At 40.7% G+C, this 14,282-nt stretch overlaps 1 protein-coding gene across 1 annotated transcript in view; it reads right to left on the bottom strand.

Annotated features, from left to right (window-relative positions):
- The window catches only part of Mme (membrane metallo-endopeptidase), a 150,556-nt gene extending 138,538 nt beyond the window's left edge, over nucleotides 1–12,018 (bottom strand). Inside the window, exon 1 of the mRNA XM_039101719.2 lies at nucleotides 11,822–12,018. The gene's annotated coding sequence lies outside the window, so the exon portion shown is untranslated. The remainder of the gene's footprint in view (nucleotides 1–11,821) is intronic.
- Between the last annotated feature and the right edge of the window lie 2,264 nt (nucleotides 12,019–14,282).

The following is a 14,282-nucleotide window of genomic DNA, read 5'->3' as shown; positions in this document are numbered from 1 at the left end:
AATAAATTTTGAGAGCTTGATCAGACAAATGACTTGTTTTCCTTTGCACCTCTTGTGCCCCATTCTTTCAGCCCCTCCTCAGGTCTCCGCTGAACCTCCCACAGGCTGGGGCCGAAGCTAACCACCAGAAGAAACAAACAACCCAATCAAAAAATGGGGTATAGAACTAAACCAATAGTTCACAACATAGGAATCTCGAATAGGTGAGAAGCACTTAAAGAAATGTTCAAAGTCCTTAATGATCAAAGAAATGCAAATCAAAATGACCCTGAGATTCCACACAACACCAATCAGAATGGCTAAGATCAAAACCTCAGGTGACAATACATGTTGTCTAGATGTGGAGAAAAATGAACACTCCTCCATTGCTGGTGGGATTGCAAACTGGCATAACTACTCTGGAAATCACTCTAAAGGTTCCTCAGAAAATTGGAACTAGATCTACCTGAAGACCCAGCTACCACTCTGGGGGATTTACCCAAAGATACCCCACTAGACCACAGGGCCATGTTTTCCACTATGTTCATAGCAGCCTTATTTGTGATAGCAAGAGCTGGAAACTACCCAGTCATCCCACAACAGAATGGATACTGAAAATATGGTTCAATTACACAATGGAATACTATTCAGTTAGTAAGAACGAGGACATCCTGAGTTTTGTGGGCAAATGGATGGAACTGGAAAATATCCTGAGTGAAATAACTCAGACGCAAAAGGACATGCCAGGTATGTACTCACTAATAAGTGGATATTAGCCAAAAAATAAAAAAAAATACAGAATACCCATGATAGAGTTCACAGAACTCAAAAAGGTCAACAAGTTGAAGGACCCAAGTGAGGACACCTCACTCCCACTTGGGACGGAGAAGAAAGCAACCACAAAGGGGAGGGAGGAAGGGGTCTGGAAGGGAAAGCAGTTGGGGGCAGAAGGGGAGTGGGGAAGATGATCTGATATTGGGTGGGGGATAAAGACTGAAGGCCTGAGGGCTAGCAGAAAGAATGGAAACAGGCAACCTAAGGAAGATTGAGGTTGGAAGGACCCTACAGAATGTACCAGAGACCTGGGAGGTGAGAAACTCTCAGGACTCAAAGAGGGGATCCTAGATGAAATGTCCTACAGCATGGAGAAGGAACTTGTTGAGTCCACCTCCAGCAGAAAGACAGGGCATCAAATGAGGGATGGGGTTGCTATCCTACATCAAAACTTTGACACATAATTGTTCCTGTCTAAAAGAACTTCAGGGGTGGAAATGGAGAAGAGACTGAGGAAAAGAAGTTCCAGTGACAGGCCCAAAGAGGGATCCAGGTCAAAGGGAGGCCCCAAGACCTGACATCATTACTGAGGCTATGGAGTGCTCACAAAAATGGTACCTATCATGACTGCCCTCTGAAAGACCCAACAAGCAGCTGAAAGAGTCAGATGTAGCTATTTGCATCCAACCAATGGACAGAAACTGCTGACCCCTGTGGCTGAATTAGGGAAAAACTGGAGGAAGCTGGGGAGGAGAGCGACCCTATAGGAGGACCAGCAGTCTCAATTAACCTGGACCCTTGAGATCTCTCAGACACTGGATCCAACCAGGCAGTATACACCCACTGAGATGAGGTCCCCAACACATATATAGCAGAGGACTGCCTGGTCTGGCCTCAGTGAGAGAAGATGCACCTAACCCTCAAGAGACTTGAGGCCCCAGGGAGTTTAGAGATCTGGTGGGGTGGGTGGGATAGGGACATTCTTGTGGAGAAGGGAGGGGCAGGGAGGATATATGGTATGTGGAATAGTTGGAGAGTGGACTGAAAGAGGAATAAAATCTGGAGTTTAAAAACAAACAAACAAACAAACAAAGAGTGGTACTGTCTATGATTAAATTGAAATGAATCACATGGGTTATTGCCAGACAGAGATATAGCAGAGGGGGCCCTGTTCACTTAGACAAATGGCAAGAACTAGTCTCACAGGGAATATAGCCAAGTGTAGATGGGGTGCACGGAGTGAGTTCTAATTGCATATAGCTCTCCAAATAGTTTGATTGACATGGCACATATCTGAGAGACTTGGCAAAGTCCTTGTATTCAAGCAGCTATGTTAGGTATTGACTATCAAGGCTTCTGAAACTAGTTCAAAAGCTGTCAGAGTGTCCTTACCACATGGCTATTAAAATCTGGGCTTTATGTGTGATTTAGAGTTCAGTAGTTTAGACAAATTTCTCATACATGAGACCTGAGAAGGTATGATATAACATTCTTGGAAAGGAGGCTATAATCCATTTTCTCACAGAAAGACACAGACCATTTATATGGCAAACACCTATGTAAATGTTTGGAACTACTAGAAAGCCAAGTATGAGGTTTCTTTTTTCTTTCCTCTCCGTCATCATTTTTCTTCATTAGATTGTCTGCTTTATATTACAAACCTGAATTTATGTTCCTACTCCATCCTCAACTACTACCCATTGCCCTAATACTCACACTGAGAGACACACATAGAGACAACATACACATAGACACACATACACATAGACACACATACACATAGTCTTGACAGAGATACACACACACACACACACACACACACACACACAGAGTTGTCTATATTCACCAGCTCTTTCTTCTCATCCTATGAACACATCCTGAATTGAACCTTCCTTTATCTCAAAGCTGTTTTTATCCAGACCTTTAGTGTACTGTGTGGTCAAATTCAAGGCTAGTTTCTCAAGGCTCACTGCACCTGACCTTCGAGCAGTAACTATCATGATGTTTCTTTCTCTCCCTCTTTGAAACAATTTCTTCTCATGGTTTTTAGTCTGTCTTTCTCTTGGTTCTCCTGTCGTATTCATTTTTTTTCTCACTGTCTTTATTGGTGACCCTGTCTCATTGTTCTTTCTTCTCAACATTAGAGCTGGATCTTGCCCAGTTTAAAGACATACTCGATGCCTGTAAGCACAGAAGATTATTAACCAGCAAGCTCTGGAGCCAGACTGCCTACCTTTGAGTCTGCATCTCTTACTAGCTGTTTAGATGTGAGCAGGCTGCTCAGTTTCTTCCTCTATGCAACAAGGACTTTATTGTACCTATATAGTAGTTTTGTGAGAATTTCTATTAATCAGATTTAAATCAAAACACAAACTATTTTAAATTTACAACACAAGCAACTTAATGTATTTAAATATTAAAGAGGCAAGATCGGCTCAGAGTAATTGTGCTTGCTACAGCAGCAGGAGAACCTGAGTTTGAATCCCCAGCAACCATGTAAAAAGTGGATTGTGGCCTTGTGACCCCTTATGATCCTACTACTGTGCAGGGGTGTGTGCTAATGGGGTGTATGGAGTGTGGAAACGGAAGAATTGCTGTAGCTTGTTAGCTGCCAGCCCAGCCTCAGGCTCCATGAGAGACCCTTTCTCATAGAAGTAAGTAAGTGGAGAGTTATAGACCAAAAGACCAATGTCTTCCTCTGACCTCCTCAGAGTACGTGAATGTGTAACATCGGCACACACAGATGTGCATATGCTGCACTAAAATCAGATAGACAGATACATACACAGACAAAGGAGATGAGAAGACATCTGTTAACTTCTGCCTATTGCTTCATTGTGCAGGTGTCTACTGTCCTCAGAACTCAGAACTCAGAATTTTCAATAACTCTGCTTCAGAATGAGGGACAGCACCATTCAATGTCCTAAGGAACAGGATCCTCATTGGCTGCTCTGACCTCTCCGAGTTAATGTTGATATTTTTCCAATGATATACCTTAGTAGGCAGAGCGTGGAATCCCTTGCTGTCTCTCAGACATTCTGAGGGTTCACCTCTGTGGATGTCTTGCTCTTCCACAAGGGTCTACCGTCTCATCACTCCTTTCAGGCTTGCCTCCCAAGCTACCTTCATGGGAGCCTTCCTTCGTTACTATTTCATATGAAAGGCAACCTCAATAACCGTGCTTTTATTTGGTCTTAGCCTTTAGTACATCCACACATGTAAAATTTTTAACTATATTTTTGTTTTTCCTCACATAGAATGCAAGTGTTGGTGATTTGCTTCTTGTTATGTCTTCAAGCTCATGAAATAACGTAACCAAAACTATTTATCATTTTATTATTAAACATAACATGCCATTTATAATTTCTGCTTATGTGTACTATATATGTACTATATATAAATTGTATATAAATTATGCTGTTATAATTAGTAGAAGAACACAAATAACCTGTATGCTCAAAAATAAATTAACGGAATAAAAAAGTTGCAATAGATTCATAAAGTGGAATGCTCTTACGTTTTTTTTTAAAGACAGTGTTGTCATTTGCAACAGCACAGATAAATCCAGAGACATTATATTAATCACAATAAGCCAGACACTGAAAGAAGTACGCTTCAGGACTTCATTGACATGCTGCATGATTTAAGTCTGAAATGATCTCTCCAGGTCATGTGCTGAAGGACGTAAGCCTAGCTTGAGGAAGGGAGACCCGGGAGGTAGGCCTTTGAAGCTTCTTCCTAGCTGCTGGTCCTGTCTAACCCCATCTTTCTGCTTCCTGTGGGTTTTGCCCCACCTCAGGCTCCCTGTTGCAATGCTTTGCCTCACTATGCACAGAGAAGGGAAGCAACAGGGGCATGCAAGTCTGGGATAAAAGCACGGCTTAAAATACACCTTTACTCCTTTAAAATTATTTTTGTGAGTATCTGTCTTAACTGCAAAAATCTGACTAACACTTGCGTGGAATCTCAAAATGTTGAACTCCACGTAATAGAGAGTTACAATGTTGGTTAGCTTAGGCTGGAGTGAGTGAGAGGTTGGAAAATAGAGGAAAAGACAGACATTTAGGGCTAACATAACAGTGGCAACCATTGTTAACATTTGAAAACTGTACAGCAGTAGACTTAAGTATTATTACCCAAAACAGCATTTGGGTAATAGATAAGTTAAACAGCTTGATTTAAGAGTCTGTGTCAAAACACCATGTACTCCATAGATAGGGCTGTTTTTACTTCTGAATTAAAATAGTGTATATAAACAAAAATGAATATTTATTGCACAGGTGAACGCATGAATACAAAGCTTTACTATGAAGACATTAAAAGTAACTCTCTCTCTCTCTCTCTCTCTCTCTCACACACACACACACACACACACACACACACACACACTTTACAATGTCTTCCTTTCTGGTATGGAAATTTGATCCTTTATCATAATTCCTTGAAGTGATCCTTGGGTCTCAGTTTTGTTCTGTTGACTCCCTGAAGATCAGCATGTGCACAGTGTCAGAGACAGTGCTTTTCCTTCATCATCTGTGATAAATGTACGTCAACTGCCATGCCCTTTCCCGCAAAGCCAGCCTACTTTGCTTTTCTGTTCCACACAGAACAGAAAAGCAGCCACCACTAATTGAGTGGACTTAGCAGGGAACCAGAAATCTGTTTGTTATGCTGGACATAAATGTAAACTCTCCTTGCTTATTGTTTGAGGCTTACTTTCCAAAAATGACCAACAGATATGGGCCCATGGGATAAGGCAGACATTCTACACCCTTTAAAGCGTGTCCAGCTTTCTTAGGAACGCACAAAGAAGGCATCCTGTGTCAACCAATGGCAGCTGCATATTTTATTAAAACCCCAGGGGGTAGGTTTAAAATGAAATCCTCAGTTCTCCCTCATCTGTGTTTTATAAACCCCCAGCTTAATTGGGTCATATTCCTTCTTAGAATCCTGAAGTCTAATCAATCACAGATCTCAAAGGCACAAAGCACACTACAAATTGTTTGCTTCCTTGTTAATAATGAGAGCCTATTCCCAGTCAGGCGCAGCACCTCTTCTAAAACTAGGAACTCTCTTGATGAATTGATATCTAGTCTCCACAGTTCTAATGAGGTCTTTGGGCATATATAACATGTTTATTATTGCCACACGGGCAGGGAAAGTGTAACTAGAGTAGAAAATCAATCTTAGGAAATCACCAGTGTGCATCCTATCATGTGTCTGGACTGAAGAATTTCCTGGTGATAAGCTTCTTTGGTGATGAGGGAATTCACCAACCCAAATTCTTTTACTGATTTCTGATTCCACTGTTAGACATAAGGAAGATTTCTAGTTTAACTCCTCTGCCATGAACTGTTCTTCAAAAACGTGGATCTTGTCTTCGAACTAAGGAGAAAATTGGGTTTCTTGGAATGGACTTGTCCATATTCACATTTAATATATCTGAAATCTAGGACTTTAAGGCAATTGGCATATTTGTTGTATGCATTAATTGAAGTAATACCTTCTTGTGGAATCTGCATTATCTTATTAGGAAATTTAAAATTGGAGGGTGGCATTGGGAGGGCCATGTGGAAACCTAGTGCAGTAGAAACTTCCTGGAAGCTATGAGGTTGACCCTAACAAGAACCAGTCATGTTCTGTGACCAGGCAAGGCTTCTAGTGGTGGGACTGAGGCACCAACCCAGCCACAAAACCTTTGACCTACAACCTGTCGTGCCTGAAAGATGCACTGGGACAATGGTGGGAATGACCACTCAATGACTAGTTTAACTTGAGGCCCACACAATGGCTGGAACTGGAAGGTGGATCACCCAGGGACCTATGGTAGAACCAAACTCAACTGACCAAAATCCAACCAACCAACCAACCAACCAACCAACTAACCAACCAACTAACCAACCAACCAACCAACCAACCAACCAACCAACCAAGCCAAAAGCTAAAAATTAACGACAAAAAAAATCCATCAATGAAATGATAATTCTGCAATACTCATAGATCTGTACCTAGCTCAATTAATCATCAGTATGCTTTCCTCCAGCAACTAATGGGAGCAGATATAGAAACCCACAGCCAGACATTAAGCAGAGCTCAGGAAACCCAGTGAGAGAAGTAGAAGAGAAAGGTTTATAGGAGGCAAGGGATTGAGTATACCAAGAGAACAAGGCCCACAAAATCAACTAAGCAGGCCTCATAGAGAATCAGAGAGACTGAAATAGCAAACACAGACCTTATGGGCCTGAGCTAGGTCCCCTGGCATATAAATTATGATATTTTTTTCTTAAGGTTTCTGTGGGAATCCTAACAGCGAAAGTGGGGATGTCAGGGTATCTCTGACTCTTTCACCTTTTGGGACCCTCTGCCTCCTACTGAGTTGCCTTATTCAGCTCCATATGAGGGATTGTGCATAATCTTTCTCTATCTTTTTATTCTGAGAGTTTGGTTGATATCCCTGGGAGGCTTGGTCTTTTCCTGAAGGAAAATGGAAGAGAAGTGAATCTGGGGGAGAGGAGAGGTGTAAGGGGAAAATGGGAGAAACAGAGACTACAGTCCAGATATAATGAATGAGAGAAGAATAAGATTTGAAAAAGGGAAGACAAAAAAAAGTCTCTGAGTACATCTGTAATTAAATTCCATATCACCTCAAGTTTACTCTGGCACAAGGGAGAAAGTTAATGGGATATCTATTAACATTTTAATTAGTCTTTTGGTGGTTGCTGACCCCTGGTGGAATGATTTGTTAGGTAGAACAAGGGCGTATCTGTTCATTGTTCACTGTGGTTGCCCTGTTCTTTTTGAAGGATTCTCAACAGCTTCACAGTTACAGTTTTTGATTTGTTTAATTGTCTACTGAAGCCTTGAAGAATTGATGGACTGTTTCAGTGCCCAGCAGGAAACAGTGCCCAATTGAAGAATGTCTTCTCAGAACACTGAAGTGTCACTCATTTGGATGGTTAAACTTTAAAGGACTTTTAAAAAGTTTATATTCCTATGTATGAGTTTTAATTTTACTTAAATTCATATATACAGTGTGACCTATTACAATGTCAGTATAATGAAATTTGTTAAATAATTCTGTCTCAGTTCTGAGTTGACAAAAATTTTTTGAAAAACTTAATTTGTAAGTAGGAGAAAAAATATAATAAATTTAGTCTTAAAGATGGTTGAAAGAGCAGACAAAATGGTGAAGCACTGGTGAAGGTGCTTTCTACTGAGCTTGAAATCCATATGGTGGAAGGAAGGAGAGAATTGATGCCTGCAAGCTGTCCTCTAACCTCCACATTCTTGTCACAGCATGTGCCTACGCCTTCAACAAAAATTATAGATATATAATTTAAAAACAATGGGTTGAATAATCATTCTAAGACTACTAATGTACTAAAGGCTTTAGTGTATTTTCTTATCATATTTATAAAGGTGCACTAGTATATAAGACAGAGTTAACATCATCATAAAAGGTTTCTATTTGGCTTGGCATTTTGAACCTAAACTCTCAAGACAGTCAGACTTCACTTAGCAAAACTGGGCCTTCAATTTCCAAAATACATGAGTCTGCAGAATTAATACATGTCCTGGTGATCAGTATCCTTGTCTTTAGAATGTGGCTAGCCTTCTGAGCATGAAATCATACTTTACCTGGCTAGTGCATCATTGCCTATGTTCCCTGCCCTGTTTGCTTGCCTGCCCTCACTGTTCTCTGTACTCTAGATCTTTTCGTGGCCATCTCCTTTTATCATTCAGTTCTCATAGCACCATGGAAGTAGCCGCCTATCCAGTGATATGTGTAATTCTCATCGGTCCCAGAGTTCCTCCCACATCAGTACATTTTCCAGTCTTCTGAGCTGTAATTCCTGGATACAACTACCCCTTTTGCCTTGTCATTGTGGTTGTTTTTTCTGCTTTATATTTTTGGAATGGAAGATTCTAGAGACTAACTGACCTTGGACAGGATCAAATGATTGACTAGCTGGTAGACCTCATCTCCTTTAGCTGCACTCACTGATATATCATGAGAAGGCATTTGCATGCACAAATACATTGAGAGAAACCAATAACAGTAATAGGTAGCTTCTATCAAGGTAGAGAAGTGCCTTGGATTTGTATGCTGTTAGAAAAGAAAATGGATATATATATCTGAGATAAAAAGTGTTCACATGCTTCCTCATCAGGCTCTTTGAGTGCTCACTCTATGCTAAGAACTGGGCTAGTAGTTGAAATTAAGATGCATAAAAATAGGGTTTATCATCTGTTTTAAAACTTACCTGATCATATCATCATAGAGAGCCATTTATTCATTTACTTTGCTGTTTGTAAGTCAGCTATAACATTAGTGGCTATTAAGATGCTGCTAAGTCCAGTGTTGAGGATTTTGTGGAGGGAAGCTGAAGGCAAAGAACTTGATGGCATTAGAGTTAGGCAATAAAGATAGAACAGATGTGAGGTTTTCAGACCAGAGAAAGAAGGGCATGCAGGAGGTGACTCATATGAATGGAGGCCAGACATTTTGGTACTCTGTTGGTTGTGAAGAGGTGGGAGGTAGAACCACCAAGAGCCTTCAAGGCTAAACAAGCATGGAAGAAGTTGTTGAGGATGGCCAGGTAAAATGAAACGTAAAGATCGGTAAACGCCTTGCCCAGGTCTTAGGCTATAGGCAACAGGGAGTATAAATGGGTAAGCTCTACAGTCCTGAAATGTCTTCTTCATGGCTGAATGGAAAGGAGGAGAGACACAGAAGCCTGAGAAAGGAGCACAATAATTCAGCCAGAAATCAAGAAGTTCTAAGAAGACGTCCGTAGCTTTACAAAGAAAGAGAAGGGTTTGGTGGAAATTAAGTGGGGGTAGCGTGGCCAACTCAAAAGATGATTCTGGAAATGGCTAACGACTTTCACAGTTAAGAATGCAAGAAGAGGATGATCAAGATTTCAGTTTGGGTGACATTGAGCTTGCAAAATATCCAGACTGATCAATCAATCATGTGTTTGTGTGTGTGTGTGTGTGTGTGTGTGTGTGTGTGTGTGTGTGTGTGTTTGCTTGGTTGTTTGCAGGTGCACAAATGGAGTCAGAGAAACATTTACAAGCATTGACTCTCTCCTTCTAGCATGTGAGTGCTACAGATTAAACTTAGGTGGCGAGGCCGGGCACCAAGCACCTTTATCAGCTGAGCTATCTCACTAACCCAGGCTGGCAGATCCTCAAGTCCTTCTATCTTTGAAACAATGCTGTTAAAATTATAGTAACCATCCTAGCAGAAGTGAAGTGAATTTGTTGTAAATTTTGTTGGTTTTGTAGCTATGCATGAATAGCGAGGTAAAAAATATCGGCAACTGGCCCTGGAATTTTGTGCTTCCTGAGCCTTTTTTTTTTTTTTTAACTAAAAATCACATCCAGTACCAAGATAACTAGATTAGGCTAACTAATATCAAAAGGCTCTTTTTTTTTCTTTTCCACAAAAATGTGACTCAGTCTCAAACTTTTAGGAACAATATTGACAAAGTAGTTTGATCCTCAAGTTGTTAATCACTTATCAATCGCCGATTGTGATCAGACATTGGGATGAGCTCTTTCCAGCAAATTAATGGTTTAACTCTCACTTTACAAAGCAGATGCTATTGCTATCAGATATGTTGCCCAAACCTCATGTTCATGCGTGAAGATCACATTTAAGCACTTACTACTTGGCTCCAGAATTCATCGTTGTGTTCTCTCTCTCCCTCTCTCCCTCTCTCCCTCCCCCCCCCTCTCCTTTCATCCAGGGCCTTTTGCATACTAGGCTAGCACTGTACTATTGAATGCAGATCCAGCCTCAATGTCGAGATCCTGACACCTGCTATTCATTTCTATTAAAAAAATTGATACTCTTGATATTTGCTTGGATTCTTCTGTTTCATCCAAAGTTTCACCAGTTCTCCAGAATTCAATTATATTGTATAGCATGAAGCTTAAAATAAAAATCCCATAGTGTTGGATATGGTGACATACTCCTGTGATCCCATCACTTGGGAGGTTCAGTAAAGAAGATCATGGCCAGCTGGAGCTTTGTAGTAAGATTCTTCAGGTGTGGAGTAAGATAGAAAGATAAAAGAAGAAAATCAAATTACAAACTCATTAAAGTTTATCTTTGACTATTATGGAGGCACCGTTGGCATAGGCGGTATTCTGTACACATGTATGTGGTGGCCATAATGGAATCCACACTGAGTGACACTTTCACTCTGGCTGGTATGTGTCACTGACACTCCGTCTTTCAGAAAGCTGAATTGTTTACTGCCTCATCCTGAGGTTATATCTGAGAACCTGAGCCTCCTTCTATAACATAACCTGAAATATTTGGAGACAGCTATCATGGTCAATAGATCTGTTTTCTGACAGCTGAAAAAAATTTCACTTTTCTGGCTGTTTCTCACATTACATACTTTGGGCTGCTTAATGGTCTTCACTATGCTTTCAAATCTTCCTTAACTTCTTACAATAGTAATTGTACCATGAATAAATCCACTTTATCCATCATTATATAACATTCTGTGTTTACAATCTATATACATATCAATGTGCATCTTTGTAAGAAATGTATGCTTTTGACAAATATTCCTTATTCTATGCCATACTCAAGTTCCTAAATTGCTTAAACAAAAATATAATCGGTGTATACCAACAAAATAGTCACATATCAATATGAGTAATCCTATAACCAAGAAAAAGTGAAATAATATTTATTCATGTAAGTGAACTCAATGATGTTTAAGTCTTCCTTTATTTACAACTTATTGATTTTTTTCTCAGATGACTAACCTTAGTTATTCCTGTGAAAACAACATAAATCATGGCACATAGAAAATTAAATGTGGATGTGGGTAAGGAAATGGATGAAAAACACGGGTTCTAGCAATAAAGATCAGATTCTCGGGCTTCAAGCAAATTCAAGCACTAAATGATGTTTTAAAAGATGAAGCCAAACTACTTACAGTGAAGGGTTTGTGGACTATGAAGGCCCCCAAGTCAGATAGTATGAACACATGAAAGTTTTTCCCAGCAGCGAGTCACAAATCCATCCCAGTTTCTCTCTTACCAGTGCAAGCAAAAATTCTTGTTGAACAAAGGAATCCCACTTCTCAACTTGAAGCAACAACAATCAACAGTCAGCATTCATTCCTGGTGAGGGGGCCATAGCATTGTTCCAAAGCTGAAAACCACATGCTTTTGTATCATGGCCACATTCCACATAGTCCCAATTTGGGTCTTCTGAATCTTGTCTCCAAGAGTGTCTCTCTGTTCTCCTTTCAGTGATTTTGAAGTTGTAAATTCCCTGCCCAGCATTTTCACTCCCACGGTTAAAAGCCTGTCATGTCTTTGGAGGAGCTTTGTTTTAACTTTGTTGGGACTCCCTGTTCCTGCCAGTCCTCCAGGGTATCTTAGTGCTAAGGTCATTTACACATTTCCTTGAAGACCGACTTTTCTTTTTTGTTGACTTAGCTCCAGTCTATTCTGCCTAGCTGCTGAGAGAGGGCACAGATAGCTCACATTCAGAATCTTGTCTGGTCTGTCAGCACTCTCCAACAGATTTCTTTCAAAAGTTGTGTAGTGTAATGTACATTTTCACTATAATATTTGAAGTTTATTAAAAGCAAATTATACCCATAAATTCAAAATACTGGATTTATAAAGCTAAGGGGCAGATAAAGATATTGAATAAGAAAGTCTGTTTCTCTCATGATCTGTAATGTTCTGTGAAAAAGACATTGTGCTCTTGGTTAAAAATTAGTGTACCTTCAAAATAGTGACATTAGGGAATGGGACCTCTAAGAAGTCATTAGTTCATGATGGAGACTTTTTGAAAATCATAGTGTCTGCTACAGCCTGTATGTTTGTTTCTGATATCCAGTGCATCTCACAGAAGGCTAGCCTCCAAAATGAGGCCTTTGAGAGGAGATTGACTCAGGAGATCTTAGGTGCTCATCAAATTAGTGCTCTTTCAAAAGAGATCTCAGAAAACTGATCTAGGCAATGCACATGAACCTAGAAGTTTTTTACTACATTGCCAGGTGACAATCTCCGTGATTTCTAAAAATACAGACATAATTATTGTCATGGTTTGAATATGCGTGGCCCTATTTGGAGGTGTGACCTTGGGGTAGGTGTGTCAGATAGACGTAGGCTTTAAGACCCTTATCCTAGCTGCCTGGAAGTCAGTCTTCCACTAGCATCCTTCTGATGAAGATGTAGAACTCTCACCTCCACCTGTACCATGCCTGCCTGGATGCTGCCATGCTCTTGTCTTGACAATAATGGACTGAACCTCTGAACTTGTAAGCCAGCCCCAATTAAATGTCGTCCTTATGAGTTGCCTTGGTCATAGTGTCTGTTCACAGAAGTAAAACCCTAACTAAAATATTACTTTGTTTACAAATTATCCAGTTTAAAGTAGGGTTAGCTTACCTTATTCTTCTATATTCTTTGATTAAACTAGATGTAGATTAAAACATATTTAAAAGAATATTGACTTTTTTTCTGAACACATGTAGATTCTTTTCTTGATTGTCATTCTCTGCAGGTAGAACAACAATTTTCATAATACTTTAATGTAAATGAAATTGTATTACAAATCACAGAGATGCTTTTAAAAGATACACACAAAAGGATGTGGATAGATATAACTAAATTCTGCAGTATTTTACACGCAGGACTAATCATCTATTAAGCTTGCAAATTCTGAGGTCCTTGGAGCTGAAGCTGGGCTCCCATGGATTCTGAGAAATGACTGTATCCTGTTATAGCAGTCCAAAATGGATGAATAGTATCCTTATAAGAAGGGATCCACAAGATTTTTCTAGTTAGTTGTTTTTCCTTCTTTCTTTGACAAAATACCTAGCTGTATTAGTAATTTGCCTTAACACTGATTCAAAATACCTAGCAAGGCAGCTCTTCCTGGTTGCTGCCGCCACGGAGAGCTCATAGGCAGCACCCCACGAGCAAACTTGAGCCTCGGGACCACAGGTAAGACCAACTTTTCTGCTGCAAGAGACCTGCCTGGTGAACTCAGGACACACAGAGGCAAAATTCCTCTAGGACTGGGCACTTCCTATGTTTACCGGAAGTCCCAAACCCGCAGATCCCAGCCCGCAGCAGCTCTCTGCTCCCAAACCCCCTGGGAGAGAGACCTCACCGCCTGGTCAGGTGGGCACTCCTGAGGCTGCAGAGCAGAAGAGACCACCAACACTGCCCACTCCTGCCCACATCCCTGGCCCAAAAGGAAACTGTATTCGGCCTCTGGGTTCCCGCAGAGGAGGGTCCAGGAGCAGGAGGACCGCTGCCTCTGAGACACCGCCAGAACCTGAAGAGACCTACCGGATAAAGAGTTCTCTGCACCCAAATCCGGTGGGAGGGAGAGCTAAATCTTCAGAGAGGTAGACATGCCTGGGAAACCAGAAGAGACTGCACTCTGCACACATCTCTGACGCCAGAGGAAAACACCAAACGCCATCTGGAACCCTGGTGCACAGAAGCTCCCGGAAAGGGCGGGGCAGATTTCC

Source organism: Rattus norvegicus, chromosome 2 (genome assembly GCF_036323735.1).
Source record: "Rattus norvegicus strain BN/NHsdMcwi chromosome 2, GRCr8, whole genome shotgun sequence".
Lineage (NCBI taxonomy): Eukaryota > Metazoa > Chordata > Mammalia > Rodentia > Muridae > Rattus > Rattus norvegicus.
The sequence above is the reverse complement of the archived record's forward strand: the minus strand, read 5'-3'. Positions and strand labels throughout refer to the sequence as shown.